The sequence below is a fragment of the Nannospalax galili genome, unplaced genomic scaffold (assembly GCF_000622305.1).
Source record: "Nannospalax galili isolate Female #2095 unplaced genomic scaffold, S.galili_v1.0 scaffold1285, whole genome shotgun sequence".
Lineage (NCBI taxonomy): Eukaryota > Metazoa > Chordata > Mammalia > Rodentia > Spalacidae > Nannospalax > Nannospalax galili.
The window spans coordinates 179,717-198,505 of record NW_008352386.1 but is presented as its reverse complement, the minus strand read 5'-3'; positions in this window follow the sequence as shown (position 1 = coordinate 198,505).

The following is an 18,789-nucleotide window of genomic DNA, read 5'->3' as shown; positions in this document are numbered from 1 at the left end:
CTATAGACTTACCCCAAGAGGCCTGAGGATAGTAGTGCAGGCTAGGAGAGTTAGCCGGTGGTGCAGGCCCAGGGAAGCAGAGCGAGGTGAGGGCAGGGCCAGGACCAGAAGTGGTGCTCCTGGAGCCCAAGAAAGGGACTGGGTTGCTCTGGGTGAGAAGGGTCAGGACGCAGTATTGGTTCCCCAGGTGTCTGGGGCCCCAAGACTAGGAATGGCACAGGGTCCAAGCTAGAGTATAGAACGTCCGGCGGGGGGGCAGGGGGGTGGTGGGTGGGGTGGAAGGGTGAATGAGGCTTAGGGAGTCCCGACGCGGAGAGCTGCACTATAGACTTACCCCAAGAGGCCTGAGGATAGTAGTGCAGGCTAGGAGAGTTAGCCGGTGGTGCAGGCCCAGGGAAGCAGAGCGAGGTGAGGGCAGGACCAGGACCAGAAGTGGTGCTCCTGGAGCCCAAGAAAGGGACTGGGTTGCTCTGGGTGAGAAGGGTCAGGAAGCAGTATTGGTTCCCCAGGTGTCTGCGGCCCCAAGACTAGGAGTGGCGCAGGGCTCAAACTAGGAGTATAGAACGGCGAGGGGGGGGGATGGAAGGGTGAATGTGGCTTAGGGAGTCCCAGCGCGGAGAGCTGCACTGTAGACTTACCCCAAGAGGCCTGAGGATAGTCTATTTATTTATTTTTTAAAAAGGAACTGGCATTTAAATAGGGCACTAGAAGTGTGGTTACTGCTGTGTAACTATTTACTCCAGGACTCAGTGGCATTGAGCAATCATTCTTATTTGCTCACAATTTTATGCATAGGAATGCAGGAAACCCTCAGATAAAAAATTGTTCCTTAGGGTTTGTCAAGTCCCTAAGGGATGATTGGGGCTATGGTCATTTGAAGAAGTGAAGGGCTATATGTACAATGTTGCATAGTCATATGTTGGTTGTTGTGTGATTTTTCCTGGAAAGACATAAACAAATGTCGATATGCCCCAGATAGGGCCTATTAGCAGCCTGCTGGTGTCTTTCTGAATGGCAGATAGGACCATCTTACTTCATCTTTAGAACTGGCTGTCTTATTAGTCCCAGTATAATAATGATAACAGCTACCCTTTCTTATATGGCAATTGATTTACATTCATTACCGTCTCCTGTGAAGTAAAACTATAATAAACTGGTTACTTTGGCATGCTTACAGGGAAGAGTATTGAGTCCCAAGAAAGGTAGAGGATCCAGCCTAAGTCTCACAGCCCTATCTGGGATGCATAGACATTTGTTCATGACTTGTTAAGAAGTCAAGAGAACCCGAACTGTGGTGTGGATGGGGAAATCATAGCATGAGAACTTGAGGAGGCACAGGCTTTATTGAGTAGCTCACTGGTCGCAAGGGTGAGGGAGAGAGAGAACCTGATGTGGCAGAGGCCAGAATGCAAGACCTCCTGTTTGGGCACTGTCAAGCCACCACTTTTGCTATGTAGAATTATTCTCATATTCTACATAAAGGTCCTGCCTTTGTAGGGCTGAGGATGTAGCTCAATGGCAGAATATGTGCTTAGCCCGGGTGAGGTCCTAGATTCTGTCCCCAGTACCAAACAACAACAAAATGATCTATTTTTCTAAGGTTCTAGGAGCAAAACTGGAGACTTGATTTCTTGGTCAAGTTATATATTGAAGCAGTGCCTCAGAAGAATGACGGTGAGGGAAGAAGGGTGGAACAGAACAAAACCTAAGGAGGCGAGGTGTTGAGGGTTGTGGCTCAGAGGTAGAGTACCTGGTCAGCATGTTCATGTCCCTGGGCTCCATCCCTAGCACTGAAAAAAGGAAAGAAAGAAAGGAAAGGAAAAAAAAAGAGCCAAACTGGATGTGGTAGCCCTGTGACATTTTTAACGCCATCACTCTGGAAGCAGAGAAATACTACCAGTTCAAGGCCAGCCCAGTCTACATGGAGCTCCAGGTCAGTTAGGGTACCAGGGTTACACAGTGAAAATCTGTCTCACACACAAAAAGGAGGAGGAGAAGGAGGGGGGCGGGAAGAAAAGAAAGGAAGTGGTTTCACCCGGAAACTAGCTTCAGCCAGACCCCATAGAAAGCTCTCGAACTTGACCACACCACTGAATTAGTTGGACCTTCAGGCAAGTTGGGTAGGGAGGTGCTCCTTTCTGACACACCATTAGTCAATGGCCTTGAAGTACCTAGCCAACTAGGGTTGGATGTAATCTGTTTTGCCAGAAGACTATATTTGGTCAAGAACAATTCTGTAGAGAAGCCGGAAGCTATAAGCTCTAATAGGCCACCATTGATGGCAGCTTGAGAAGTGGTATTGGACCAAGAAACAGAAGTCAGGCAAAACATCAACATTGTCCACTAGAAGGATGTCAGCCTTGCTATCAGTCTCCATGACCCCTTCCCTAGGCAGGGCACAATTGCAACTGGATTTCTGCCTAGCATGTTTGCAGGCAGGGGCACTAACATGCAGATATTTGATGTGTGAATTCTTTAATTAGAACTGCTCTCATAACTTATGTACTGCTCAAAGGACGGATCAGGTGCTATTTGTTTAATTTCTCATGTTCTGGGATCTCCTGTTCCATGTACATTTGATGACTGAGATTAGATAAAACACTGTTTTCACTGAAATGGGATTTCTATTCAAAGCAATCCCTGAACCACATGATAAATGTAACTTTTCACATAGGCACTGTTTGCTTCCTTACAGTCAATATAAATGATAACGTGGGAATAGTTTATATACTTCTAAGGAAACACACACACACACATACCAGACTGTTAGATGAATAGTTTGGCAGCCTGCCATCAGAAATCTCCCAGTTGCCTCTTGTTATTAGAGGCAAACACAAAAGCGAATCAACACCATCAGTGCTCACTTGGAAAGGATGTGGGTGTAGCATTCCAGAGCTATCCAAAGGTTGTATGATTCATGACCATTCTATGTTGTTTTCTCTAAGTTCAAGGGAACATAATCAACCTTATATTCTGTTTTCATTCCAACTTGCCAGCACTCATAATCCTTGGAAAAGGGAAAAATATAGCTTTGGTATATTTTGCAAAGTGGTCCTTTTTAGACTCTTTGGGAAAGTTCTTCTCCTGCACTGAGCATGTCTATTTACCTGAAGGCATCATGGTTCTGTTGCTGTTTTGGAAGAACTGGTTTCCATGGGCAGATCCTCCACAAAATTTCAGGAGAGAAAAATGTTCACAAAAACCACTTAGAGATGATCACTGTTCCAGTTCTTTCTGTGTCTTCACATGGCAGAAAGGGCAAAGGAATTTGCTGGGGTGTCATTTATAGTGGCACTAACCCCACTTGTGAAGGCTCCAGTCTAATGATTTAATCACTTCCCCCAAAGACTCACCATCAAACAGCATTACCATCAGGTTAGGATTTCTACATCACTATAGGCATTTTGGAAGAATGTAAGCATTCAGTAAATTTCATGGGTTTTCTCCCTTCTATCAAAGTTAATACTTAAGATGGGTATGTGTTCTGTATGCATTTATAAAGGGAAAACCCACTTATTATTTGATGATTATTTGGTTACTTAGGAAACCTTGGCTTATAGAGACAGGATATTTTGAACAATTCCCTTACGCTCAGATTTTTCTCTCTCTGAAGTAATGTTTTGTTTTGTTTCATTTTGGTTTTGTGGTAGTCGGAGTACAACCATGGCCTCACACATGCCAGGCAAGTACTGTACCACTGAGCATTACTTGAAGCAATGTATTTGTTAGTCCCAGCAAATTGCTTCTGGGATCATCTAAGGCAATATAAATGGAAAGGAACTTCATAATTTCCTGTGATGTTTGAATATTCAAAACTGAGAAACATCAATTAACCACACATTTAAAATATGTTCTTTTATTCCATCATATAAGATACATACTCATAATAAAAATAGAGATAAGTGATCCCCACTGAGGTGGCTCAGTGGTTAAGAGCACTGACTGCTATTGCAGAGGACCCAGGTTCAAATCCCAATAACCATATGGCTGCTAACAACCATCTGTAACTCCAGTTCCAGGGGATCCAATGCCCTCTTCCAGTCCTCCATGGGCACTGCATGGCACAGGTACACTTACATACATGCAGGCATAGCATTCATACACATGAAATAAAATTAAGTTAAAAATACAGACAAGTTAAAAAATAGGATTTAAGGGCTTATTAGGTGAAATATGTTATCTCTGTGAAACCTTTGTGAGTTAGATGATGCAGTGGGTGGGATTGTGACTCCAAAATGATACATACAAGAAGGTGGGTAGTGATCCATGCTCATCATCTAAGCTACTCAGGAGGCTGAGACAAGAGGATGGCTTGAGTTCAAGAGTTTTGGGCCCTCCTGGGCAACATAGCAAGACCCCATCTCTTTAAAAAAAGGTTTCCAGGAGATGGAGAGATGGCTCAACAGTTAAGAGCACTGGCTGCTCTTCCAGAGAACCTGAGTTTGGTTCCCAGCACCCACATGGCAGCTAACAATCATCAATCACTCCAGTTCCAATGGACCCATTGCCCACCTCTGGCCTCTACATGGGTGCACTTACATGTAGGCAAAACACTCATACACATAAAATAAAAATAAATACATAAATAATTTTTTTTAAGTTTCCAGATTCAGAGGCTGGGGCTGTAGCTCAGAGGTAGCATGCACGAAGCCCTAGTTTCTATCCTTAGTACTGCAAGGGGTGCAGTGGGTGCATGTCCTAACACCCAATACCTATGAATGTGACCTGATTTGGAAAAAGACTCTGCAAATGAACCAGGTGTAGTGGCACACAACTTAAGGTCTAGCACTCGAGAGGCAGAGGTAGTCAAGGCTAGCCTGGTCTACACAGTGAGTTCTAGGCCAGCTGGGCTACATGAAGAACCTGCCTCAAACAAAACAAAACAACAAAACAAAACAAAACAAAAAGAATCTTTGCAAATATAATTAAGGATGTCAAGATGATTATTAATTGGGTGGGTCCTAAACTCAATGCCGAGTGCCCTCTTAAGAAGAGGATAAATACAGAAGAAAAACATAGAGGAGAGCTGGAGAGATGGCTCAGTGTTTAAGAGCATATACTGCTCTTGTGGAAGACCCACGTTCAGTTCCCAGTACCTAGTTCCGGACAACCCACAATGGTCTGTACTTCCATCTCCAGGGGATCCAATTCCCTCTTCTAGTCTCTGTGGGCACCCACAGGTATGTACACATACCCTTCACATATACATAAATAAATACATTATAAAATTAATTTAAGAAAGAAAAATGTAGGGGAAGACCACCTGAAAGCTAGAGGCTTAGACCAATGTGGCTGCAAGCCAGGAAATGCAAGTGCCACCATAGCCAAAGACATAAGTAAATCTTCCTGTAGCCTCAGGGGGAGCCTGACCCTGCCTACCACAGCACCTGGCACCTGGCAACACCTGTACGCCATATACATGCAAACAGGCATAACACATATATGAATGCCATATACATATACACATGCAAACAAAAACAAAAATTCAAAACACCTTGCACAGTCTCTTTAAACAGACTGAAAGAAAACAATATTAGAAGCTACAATGAAGCCAAGTTAAGAGAAAGCCTGGAAGAGAAGTAATCCCAGAGGATAATATAGACTGAGTCAGTTAAGCAGTAGTATTTTCTATTAAGGAAAGGGTTTTAGCATGGAATTAAGTAGGTGAGTGTCCTAGTTTGTTTCTTCATTGCTGTGACAAAACACTCTGACCACTACCAACTTGGGGAGGAAAGGGTTTATTCAGCTTACATTTCTCAGGTCATAGTTCATCAGGGTGCCCAAGGTAGGAACTCAGGACAGGAACCTGGATGCAGGAGCTGGAGCACAGGCCATGGAGGAATGCTGCTTACTGGCTTGCTCCCCTGGCCCCTGGTCAGCCTGCTTTCTTATGCAACACAGGCCCACCTTCCCAGGGGTGGCACCACCCACAGTGGGCTGGGCCCTCCCACATCACTCAACAATCAAGAAGGTGCCCCATGGACATGGCCACAGGCCAGTCCAATGAAGGAAATTCCCCAATTGAGGCTCCCTCAACCCAGGTGTGTCAAGTTGACACTAAAGCTGTCCAGCACAGTGAACATTTCCTTTAAAATGAAACATGGAAATTAAAGAAGAAAGTGATTGGAAGTGGTAACAGCTAAGAAAGAGAGAGGGGAAAAAAGCACTGAACTGATTTCAGAATTTATACCATCTTCAGCTCATGTCTGTCATTAAAAAAACCTTTCTAATTATGTTTAAACATTTCAATAAAGAGATTGATTCTTATCAAGGACAGTTAGGAAAAATAATCATTGTTTAATATGGGTAAGTGTGAGCAAACAAAGTTCTTTGTTTTTGAGTATTCTCCATGTGGTGCCTGGTAGCTATAGCTCAATCTGTCAAGCTCAAATTTATAACATAGATTGTCTATGTCATAGTTGTGATGGCTTCTCCAGACGAATTTTTATATTTGATTTCTAAGGTTCTCAAACAGCTTTAAGATTACATTCGGGGGGAGGGGGCTGGAGAGATGGCTCAGCAGTTAAGAGCACTGACTGCTATTGCAGAGGACCCAGGTTCGGTTCCTAACACCCACATGGTGGCTAACAAACATCAGTGTAACTCTAGTTCCAGGGGATCTGATGACTTGTTCTGAACTCTGTGAGCATTGCATGCAGGATGCACTTACATACATGCAGGCAAAACACTCATACGCATAAAATAAAAACAAATAATTTTTTTAAATGATTGCATATTATAAAGTATGTGGTACAGAGTCAGAACTCAGGAAATTGTGACCATTGTTATGTTTCAGTAACTTGGCCATTGCTGACATTGGTAGTAAGTGGTGAAACCTAGATTAGAAGCAAGTTTGTGCCTACCTTACAAAGCTGCTTTTCTTTTAGCTCTAAAGGTAAACCCCAGATAGTGAGAAACTAGCTCTGCTAGAGTTTGGATATGATTTCATGTGTCTTTCAAGGGTTCCTACACTGAAAACTAATCCTCCTTGTGAGTATTAAAAGGGTGAACACTTAGCATTGTAGCATCTAGAGGTGGGGCCCTTGGGAGGTTATGAGAGTGGGGCCCTGTAATGAATGTGGTGCAGGGAATCACATGGCAACAGAAAGCATGTTGGCGTGTGTGTGTGTGTGTGTGTGTGTGTGTGTGTGTGTTTGTCTTTAAAACCATGAACTCTTTTGCTTATAGCTTACCCAGTCTGTGGCATTGTGTTACTGGCTATAGAAACTGGATTAATGCAAACCATCTAGCAGTAGTGAGTTGATCCCTCATGTCATGGCCCAGACTCCTGGATTCTCAAAACTCTACCTGTCCTTCCAGCTCTATTATCTTTCACCAGGCACAAATAATATGAACTTATCAACATTTTAAGCTTGAAATATTAATCCTTAAGTTGATCAATACTGATTTCCATAATTATTGTTCGTTATGTACATTATCATCTCTATACTGTGCTGCTGGGATATTGGGAAGTAAGTATCAAAATGGGCGAACAGGCAAACAGAAGGGTAGATACTGAAAGCATTGAACTGAATCTAAGACTTTAGCCTATTCCAATACTTTCTGCTTCATTTTGTATTTCTTTTCTTCTCTCTAGGGGGGAAAAAGTCAACAGCTCATGATTGTGTTAGTTATATCATGCCATTGACGCTCACCCCATAGAAAAACCAATGCCTAAGAGATGAGTGCCAGGGAGAAAGAAAAGAAACTTCACTGAGAGTGCTAGTGCCCTGGACGGAGTCAGACATCTCAATTTCTGAAGTACTACCTTCTCCTTCTTTGGGGAAGTGGGGGGATATTGATGTATGGATTTGGTTAGGGACTATGTATAAAGATCAGTGTTTTTCTAGGAATTGAGCTACATAGCCTAGAATTTTAATCCTGACCAGAGGTAATAATTTCTTGAGTGCAAGATGCTATGGAATGCAGAGTGAAGAGCATATACAACTAATGAGACAGGAAACAAGAGTACAGCAAGACAGAACCCTTCATGGCAACAGCCCATTAAAATTGGGCTTGATGTTCCCCTACTTGCTGGAAGTGATTCCTAGCTATTGAAAGAATTTATTGTAGTAGGCATGTGTGGTTGTTGTTTGCCTCTCCAGAATCTAATCTTTCTTCTTTGTCATTGGAGAAATTCTGTCCTTTCTGAGTCTTTATGATGCATTGAGGGATAGGACTCATCTTAAACATGATTGAGAAACCCAAGCCTGGACAGTCAGAGCATTTCATCCCTTGACCACTCTATATGGTTCAGAGATGAGTAAATAACTCACAGTGTTTGCTTGGTTTGAGTCTTAATTTCCTAACACTTTCGATGGAAAGAATTCATCTTCAGTAGTATAATGGGAAGTCAAAATCAGTTAGGGATCAGGGACACCCTTAATGACCATGAGCCAACACTGGAAGTAAACCCTTAATGAGACATTGATGAGGAGGGTTTCCCAGGGTCCCTCTGGCACCATCTAGGAAGAGATTGTCTCTGATGCACTGACCCAGGTACAAAATCAGCCAGGCAGATATTTTCATTATCTGTGAGCTTACTGTGGTACCATAAATCAATAACCTTTATTTAGACTGTACAATTCCCTCTTCTTAAACCCACTGTTTTTCAACCAATCATTTGGACTTAATTTAGTCTTTCTTCACTGGGAATGGAGTGCAGACAGAAGGCGAAACCAGCACTCTGGGAAGTACTTGGTGGAGTAAGTGTAAATGAATAAACTCACGATGTGGTGTAGCTAGCAACTGAATCTCCTGTAAAGGTGATTAACAGGAACCAGTCCAGCTTTCGATAACAGAACAAACTTGAATTTGGTTATCTACCTGCAAATTTGAAAATCCCACCCCAAAGAGAAAGGATTAGTGTCAAGTAAAGAAACCACTTCAGAGATTTCTTTAAACACAAATGTAGAGAGCTGGGGTGAGGCTCAGCAGTAGAGCATTTGTCTAGCATGAGGTAGGCCCTAGATTCCATCCCTCGACACACAAGCAAATATGTCAGTTTTTCAAATGAACTGTTACCTTTTCTTGAGGGAGCGGTGGAGTGGATATTTTTTTCCTTGTAATGAATATATTTCTCTTCTCCAAGGTCCCAGATACAATGTGTAGGTGGGTGGTGAAAGACTGGGAATTGAAGATAGACTTGCCAACTTTTCCACCCCTCAGCCATCCAACTTTTTGATCCTTTCTTTTGTGGTACTGGGTTCAGAATCCAAAGGCTTGCTAGGCAAGCATTCTGCCACTAAGCTACATCTCTGGCTCCCTTTGGCTACTTTCTGTGGTTGCTGAGATATTAGCTATGAAAAGTGGTCATTCATATCCCTGGTAAGATATTCTAATATGCCACTTAATAGAGTGATTCATCTAGAAAGTTTGCATCCACATCTACCCTGGAAAGGCATCCAGGTTTAAAGAAAGTGTGCAGAAAGTGGAACAGGCAACTTACTTTCCAGCATGGATTTTTGCAGTATCTTCAAGACAAATAATGCCATTTAGAGGACATTACTCTTCATTAAGGAGGTTTAATATTCCAGTGTGAATTTGAAATAGAAACTATTAATAGACTTTCTTAGACCTTTGCTTATTAAGTACAACAAACGCTAAATATATACTAGGTACATGGTGTGGGTTAAGTAAATGTTCCTCTCTATGCAATGTTAAGTGCAGGATACTGCCAAATTAATTTTGTAATCATTTCATAAGCCAGATAAAGGCACTTACCATAAAGGTTGTAATATGTTTTAAATGTCAGAGCAGTAACTGAACAATTATACCGGTTAGGGCACATTTTGTTATTAATTTGTCACTCTTACTATGACATTAACTTCCTTCCTCTAAATTGCTCGTTTGACATTTTTCCAATCCAGACTGTGCGGGAAGCTCCACAGTGGACATTGTGTCATTCTATTTTTCTTCTTTTCTACATTTTTTTAAAAAAGCATACAAATTTCAGTACAAAAACCTGCTTATAAAAAGTGTACAAGTGACCTTTGACTTATCCTCACATGGATGGAGCTGGTAAAAGAAAGGAGCCAGGGGCTCCTCCCAACCCCATGGGACCCCTGAGGAACAAATCCTCTAACGACCTCAAGAGTAAAAACAAATCAGTTTATCTGGTCCAATTGTATGTCCTTAAACACCCAAAAGGGAAGTATAACCAAAGACTAAAGGGGCCAACATAATATCATAAGAACATACATATACATAACTAAAAGTTACCCGACAAACAACAAAGCCAGACAGGCGATACCTTCAGTCGAGTTGTTGGCTAGGATAGATAAAGGCTCTTCCAGACAGTAACCCAACATACTACTGGAAACATGAACAGCAGACCCCAATTCTATCCAAAGGAATACTGACAATGGATTGCCGTAGATGAGGAACAGCTGACCCTCCTGGAACAGGGACCTCTGGCTGACTAGATTTACCAGAAGGGCAGACAGGGGGAATGGATGAGGGTGCTGATAACACAGTGGACAGTGACAGGGATGGCAGAGTATGGAGCCTCTAGTGGGAGAGGAAGGCTGTCTATCTGACGAGTTAGTATTCATGCTCAGATGCCGAGGAGCTCAGAAGGTGGGCGACTGTGACCAGGGATAGTCATGTATATAGAGATTAGAAATGCATGTGAAAACGTCTCAATGTCAATTGCTTTGGAATGAATCCTTCTGTATGAAAAAAAAAAAGTTGTGCTGTAAAGTAAAAAAAAAAAAAAGTGTACAAGTCATGAAAGGGCAAATGTTCTCCTTTCCCAAAACTATGCTGCTAACTGGTCACTGCTCCTACTCCCAGCCCCTTGTCTCTGGCATGCTTTGCAGTGCCTGAGTTTGTTTTCAGTCTGCATGTTTAGAAATTAGATCCAGGCTGCAGAGCTCATGCAGATGATAAAAGCTCAGGCTCACGAGCCAAAAGACAAGAAATTAGATGCCAGTGCATGCATTGCTTTGTGGTTTGGGTTTTATACTGAGTGGACTGTGTTAGGGCTCTCCCCCTTTCAGCGCATGTGGCTTCATCCATACAACCATTCAACAAATATTCAGAGTGTTATTGTAGATTTCACTGTTTCTCTGCAGATACTCACTCCCCTTTTCTGGTATCCCAGTGACATAGTATGTTTGCCTGCCCTAGTAATGTGGAGCTTGTTCATATGAATTGTTTATGCAAATCAAATGGGAATAGTGGAAGGGAAAGTGTACCAGACCCCAGCAGAAGCTTTGAGAAGCACTGGAATTTCCAGTTCTTTGGGGAGCCTGTCCTACACTAACAGAATAGTATGTCTCCCATATTCTTCAACCAGGTCTCTGGCTAGGAAGTCACACAGAGGAGATCTGAAACCAATCTCCAGCCTAGACAGAGCTGCTATAGCTGACTGTATGACCGTGAATAAGAAATAAGTGTTTGTTGCTGTAAGCAGCTGAGATTTTACAATTTTTATAGCTTAGTGTCATCAGAGCAAAGCTGACAGGTAAAAACACCTGCTATTTTCCAGGTACTATCTTAGATGCTGGGAAAAAATATGACAAAAATGCCATATTTAAAATGCTGGGAGCAGTGGATGCCTGTAATTCTAGGCCCAGAGAGACGGGCACAGAAGGATCCCCGGGACTTGCTGGCCACTCAGTTGTTCTAACTTGCTTTCTGATGCTGTGCTAAAACACTGACCAAAAGCAACTTGAGGGAGGAAAGGGTTTATTTGGCTTACAGGTCACAGTTCATCATTGAGGGAAGCCAAAGTGGGAACCGAAGCAGAGACCATGGAGGAATACTCAGCTATCTTTCTTATTCAGGTCTACCTGCCCAGGCATGGTACCACCCACAATGACTTGGCCCTCTTATATCAGTTAGCAATCAAGAAAATGTCCCACAGGACTGACAAGATGGCTCAGCGGTTGAGAGCACTGACTGTTCTTGCAAAGGACCCAGGTTCAATTCCCAGCACCCACATGGCAGCTAACAACCATCTGTAACTACAGTTCCAGTAGTTGCCCTCTTCTGACCTCCAAGGGCATTGCATGGCACAGGTGCACTTATGTACATGCAAGCATAGTACTCATACACATAAAATAAAAATAATAAATAAAATATTAAAAAAATAAAATTTACCAAAAAAAAGAAAAGAAAATGTCCCACAGACAAATCTATCAGAGGAAATACCTCAATTTAGGCTCCCTCTTTCCAGGTGCATCAAGTTGACAATAGACGGTAACTATGACAGCAGTCTAAACAAATTTGCGAGCTCCAGGTTCAGTGAGAGACTCTGTTTCAAAAAATAAAATGGAGAGGAATTGAGGAACACATCTAGTATAAACCTCTGATATTCACACATACATGTGTATACTTATATAAGTATGTGCATATACACTAATATGCATACATACACAGAAAGAAAAAGGGAGAGGGAGAGAGAGCTGTCTCTTTTGCTTCTGGAAGCTTAACCCCTTACCTTATGCTATACTCTCAGGCCCTCATTTATTCAGATATGATTCTTTTTTAAAAAAATCTATTTATTATTTTTATTTTATGTGTATGGCTGTATTGCCTGGATGTGTGGAGTTAATGATTGTTCTTAGCTGCCATGTTGGTGCTGGGAATATACCTAGGCCCTCTGCAAGAGCAACCAGTGTTCTCAACTGCTGAGTCATCTCTCTGGCTTCTCAGATATGATTCTTGAACAAATAAATGAATGGATGGATGAGTGTGACTGAGCCATGGATGAAGTCCTATACAAAGAATACTTTCTTCTCTTCAGAGACACCGTAGTCATCTTTAGTGGAAAACTGAAAGGCAGTGCTGCATTTCTTTTCTAGGTAGGCACTCTTAAATGTGGTTGATGCTGATAGTGCTATAGTGGTGGAATGGCAGTTTTTTGAGACACCCAATAGAGTTTCAAATTTCTTTTCTTTTATTCTTTTGTGTGTGTGTGTGTGTGTGTGTGTGTGTGTGTGTGTGTTTGTACATATTCTGTGCTGATGTCTTAGGTTTAACAGGCATTAATGGCCTTTGTCCTAGTTTGAGTTCCTTGGGAAGCTGACTTCCAGGCCGAGATAATGTGCAAGGTAGTTATTAGGGAGAGCTGCTGGGATCAATGGCTGTGGAAGAGAGGAGGAAACGGGAGCTAAGAACTGATTTTTTCATAACATCAAGTGTGTTCATTCAGACTTTTAAACTTGTGTTACATAGTCCTCTTACGTTCCCTCAGTCTTTTTTTTTTTTTGGTCTTCTTGGACAGGATCTCCTGGCTAGCCCCAGTTGGCCTGGAACTCATTATGTAGACCAGGCTGGTCTTAAATTCACAAAGATCTGCCTCCCTCTGCCTTCCGAGTGCTGGGATTAAAGGTGTGTGCCACCACGTCCAGCCTCTCTCAGTCCTTTTCATTTGGCTGGCCATTCTGTCAAATGAGCAGCATATATGTTATTTTTCTGAGCTGCTATTTACCAACTCATAAGTTGGGACATTTTGGCAAGTCATACTGATATTCTTGATGTGTCACAAGATCTTGGTTTTCTTATTCGTGAGGATCACTTTCTGGTAGGATAGGGTTAGTGGTAATTGTGGTAAAGAGAAAAGGGGAGACAGTACAGCACAGGCACATATGAAAGTATCTAGAGATCAGACATTTGGGGTGCGGAGCTGCAGAGCTGGCTTAGGGTGGAACTGGAAGCAGGAGGAAGCATACCCTATCTTATCCCTATTGCTTTGTATAAGGTTGGTGAACTCAAGGATTTCAAATAACTGAAAATGATGTAACAGAAACCTCCTAGCACTGAGTCAACTATTAACGCCATTGCTATACCAGGGTGAGCTGAAGGTGGAGCTGAGGATATAGACCATTCTGAGGGGCTATGATCAGGTAAAAGAGCAAACTGGTTCTAAATATGGATGTGAGAGTTTTCCTACCCCATCCATCATGCAATGCTCATGCCAGCTGAGTGCTTTGAGTGTCATCGTAAAAACTCTGACTTAGACTATGAGATGGGCAATTAGTAGAAAGTTCTGTGTGAGGTGACATTATTTGACTTGCATTCATTTCTCGTTTCTTGTTGAGAATGAACTGCAGAAAGGCAAAGATGTAAGCAGAGAGGCCACTTACGGGCCTACTACAGCAATCTGAGTGAGACAGGGCTGTGGCTATACCAGACTGGGCCATCAGTCTTAGAGGGATAGCTCATACTAGTTTTAATGAAGTAGGACCAGGTTGTGAATATGAGGAAGTCTTGTGGGTCCCAAGGTCCCAGATGTAAGTAGAATCTGAGGTCTGCCACTTGCAGCTTTACCAAAACTGGGGAATGGGGAGGCATTGGTCAAAGGAGATAGATTTATTTATTGCGGATGAAAAAAAGCCTCAGCTTATCTCTGCCCTACCTATAGCAGTGTGATGATTTATAAAAAATAATACGAAACAAAAGCCAGGCAATTTTGACGTATAGATCTTACTGTGGGACAAATGGTCAGAGTCTTTTCCTGGGAGAGTCTCCTCAGGTGCCAGGGTCTCAGGCTATTCTCACCCCAGCAGGGGGGAGAAATTTTAATTCTTTACAGTCCCTATTACACTGCTACAGCATGATTAGTTGCCATACTGTGAACACTTTACCTTTAATAGAGGAGCTGCTTCTAGGAGAAGGGAGATTACAAGAACTGTTTACTTTTGATCCTGTTTGCCCAAGACCAACTTAAAATTTCAGAAAGCATTCTGCAGCCATTGACACTCACATTTGGATAGATATGGCCAATCTTCACCTTGAACTCACACAATGTATTCCACTACATCCGCAGACTCAGCTGCTACAGACAGAGTTGATGTTTTCACGAAGCCCCGTGCCCTGAGTGCATTTCATCACCACACAATGTTTTTTATAGCCCTTGCTTCCTTCTTAGAGTAGTGTTCTTTGTTGAAATATAACTCATTCTGTTTCTTATTTCTTGTCACACCAAAGGACTTAAATGGTTCCATATGTATGCACCTAGTTTTCTTAAAAAACTGTCTCTTTTAGTATGCATGCCGGTTCTCCAGAAAGAAAATGAGATGATCATGGCAATATTTATATCATCTAAGTTTCTGAGTGACTCTTGAAAATGTTGGATGGAAATTTAGGATCCTTAAGAGTAAATAAACAATTCCAATGCGGCTGTTAGAATGACAGTGGAAAAATTTTAAGTGTATAACTGGCCTTCCTTCACTGTCTGGGTGGTCTTTTACATTTAAGCATAATACAGAGTCAATGAGTATTTGTTTAACAGTGAATTCCTTCATCTCATTTTTTTTTGGTCCCAAAGGCTCCCTATGATGATACTGCAACCATCTAAGAGATCTACAGCAGTGGTAAAGATCTAGTACTAAAATATACCTGTCATAATTATATTGCCCTTCCCTGTCTATAGGAGTCACTTTGCTTGTTTTTGTGAACAAATATTTGACAAGAAGCAGTTTAAGGAAGGAAGGATTTATTTTAGCTCATGGTTTAAGGGGACATAGTACAATATGGTGGTAAGAGATGGTGGCAAGAATGTGAGGTGACTAGCCACACCACATCTATACTCAGGAAGCAGAGAGTGGTGAGTGCTGCAGCTCAGCTGGTTTCCTCCCTTTTTCCTTTTTTATTCAATTCAGGGCCCCAGTCTATGGGATCCTGCTATTTCCATTCAAGGTAAGTTCTCTCTCCTGTGCTGGTTAGCTTGTTGGGTTGTTTTTTTTGTTGTTGTTGTTATTTTTTTCAATTGATGCAAACTAGAGTCACCTAGGAATAGGGAACCTCAGTTGAGGAATTTCCTCCAGCAGATTGACCTGTGGCCATGTCTGTGGGACAGTCTCTTGATTTCTGATTGACGTGAGAAGGCCCAGCCCACTGTGCATGGCACCATCCATGGAGAGTGGGCCGGGTCTATATATGAAAGGTAGCTGAACAAGCTGAGGTAACAAGCCACTAAGCAATGTTTCTCTATGGACTCTGCCTCCAGGTTCCTACCTTGAGATCCTGACCTGATTTCCCTCAATACACTGTGAACTATACTATATAACAAACCCTGTCCCACCCCAAGTTGCTTTTGGCCAATATTTTTATCACAGCATCAGAGAACCAAAATAGGATACCTCCTCAGTTAAACGTCTCTTGAAACTCTCTCAAAGACACCTCCATCGATATGTTTCCTGGATGATTCCTATCCTGTAAAGTTGGTAAGAAGATTAAACCATCACACTTATCAATGAAGTATATACCTTTTGTTACTTTTTTAACACTCAAAAGCTTTAAACTGACATATAAAATAAATATTTCATGTACTAATGGGATACCGTGTGATGTTTCAGTATGTATATAATTAGTATGATATTTAAATCAGGCAAGTCATATCTCCTCAAACACCTGTCGTTTCTTCATGGTAAAAACATTCATTATCTTTTTGTTTTCCTCCTGGTGCTGAGGACAGAACCCAGGACTTCTTGCATAGTAGGCAAACACTCTACCACTGTGGTAAACTTCTAGCCCTTGATATAATTTTTCTAGGTTTTTAAAGATGTGCAGTACATTATCATTATCTGTATTCACCCTACTGTGCAGTAGCATGCCACAGCTTCTTGCTTCTAACTGTAACTTAGTACCCATTGATCAACCTCGCCCCATCCGACCTGCCTCCCTACTGCTGTCAGCCACAGGGAGCTGCTATTCTACTATTCTACTCTCAACTTCTATGAGATCAACTATTTGAGATTCCATATATGACTGAGAACATGCAGTGCTTGTCTTTCTGTGCTTGATTTATTTCACTTAACGTAGTGATCTCCAGTGTTCTCCACACTGTTGCAAATGACAAAATTTCATCTTTTTGATGGCTGAATGTTATTGTATGGTGTTTATGTACCATATTTCTTTTTTATTCATTCATAAGTTGATGGGGACTTCAGTTTTTCCATTTCCTGGCTATTGTGACTTGTGACACAATGAATATGGGAGTGTAGATGTCTCTCAAACACACTGGTTTCATTGCCTTTGGATATATATGCCCAAGAGTGAATTGCTGGGTAAAATGGTTGTTTTATTTTTCTTTTTTGAAGACCTTACATTCTGTTTGCTATGATGACCCTACTAACTTATATTCCCACCAACAGTGTACGAGGGTTCCCTTTTCTCCACATTGTCTCCAACATTTGTTAGAAATTTTATTATATTTACTGCTCTTGGTTGAGTTGGAGTTTAATGCTACTATCTTGTATCCTGAAAAGAGAAGCTAAATATTTCTCCTTCTTCTTTGTTTATGAGCTCACCTTTAGTCTTTCTAAAATGAGACATGGAGACTTTGTCTCCATCATGTGCTCTATGGGTACCACAAAGTACACCAAGACAGAATCATTTTTTCCCCAGATTAGAATACTCCTTGTTAAAGTACCATCCTATTCATGACTGACTTTATGGGCCACATTTTCTGACAGCTCAGAGTCTGACATACCTGCCACCTCCTTCTTCTGCTCTATGTTATTCTCCCCACAGTCTCACTATGGTCTTTAGCACAAAAGTTTGAATGGCAACACCCAAGTTTTCCCTTTTCTGAGAGAAGGTCTCATCATATTGTCCAAACTCATGGCAAACTTCTTGCCTTGGCCTCCTAAATTCCTAAATGACAAAATTACAGGCGTAAGCCACCAGCTCAGAAGTTCATTTTGAAAGCCTAAAGTCATGTTATATTTTGAAACTGTGTACAGTGTATTGTTTAACTATTTTTTAAGGAATTAAGTAAGCAAGAAATCATATAAATGTGCTGAGAATTTTTTGTACCTAGGAGAGGATAGGAAAAGAGTTGTGTCCCACTGGAGAGAAACCGTGACATGAATACCACGTACGTTTGTTGGAGTAGAGTGCTAGTAAAAGGCACAGACGATGCTTAACTGCGTGTACACAGGGCTAACTACTCTTTTTATTATATATGTGTCTGTGTGTGTGTGTATTTTTTTAGAAGAAGCTTTTCATTACAGCTTTAACATACTCAAGAACAGTTTTCAGAGCAAAGATACATCTCTTTCAAAAGTGGCTATAAAATTTTTAGGTTCACTGTTGAATTAATACAGTTATACAATATTGAACTCAGTGTAAACCCTGTAAGACAGAAAACTGAATGAGTTTTTAAGCTTTAAAAAAGATCTCCTTTTCATTTTAAAATATACTGTTTCTTACAGAAAGACTCATAGTTTTTGCTAACAGCACTGAGATGTTGCCGCATGCATCTCTAATCTGTATGTATCTGATTATCACTAGTCATAATCGGTTGCACTTCGATCCTTGGCACCTGTGTGTCTATAAAGTCATCGTGTAGATTTCAGTGGTAATGTTTATCACCTCTAATAATTACCATGACATAAATTTTTATGCTTCCTCCTCAAATATAATTCCTTTTTTTTTAATTTGTTGATTTTACTGTGTGTGCATATCACACAGAACATCCCAACCATCTTATTCATCTATACACCCACTTCCCAGATGGCACCCTCCCATATCCTCCTTCCCCCCACTAGAGCTCTTATACTCTGTTATCCCTGGTATGGTCCGCTGTGTTGTCGGCACCCCCAGCATTCCCCACTACTTGTCTATCTGGTGAATCTAGTCAGCCTATCTAGAGGTCTTTGTTTTAAGAAGGCGAGCTATTCCTCACCTAGCAGGAATCAGTTGTCAATATTCCTTTAGATTAAGATTGGGGTCTGCTGTTCATTTATTTTCCCAGTTCTATGCCGGGTTACAATCTGGGAGTCCCTTGGGCCACCCTGGCCAACAACTCAAAAGAAGGTATCTCCTATCTGGCAT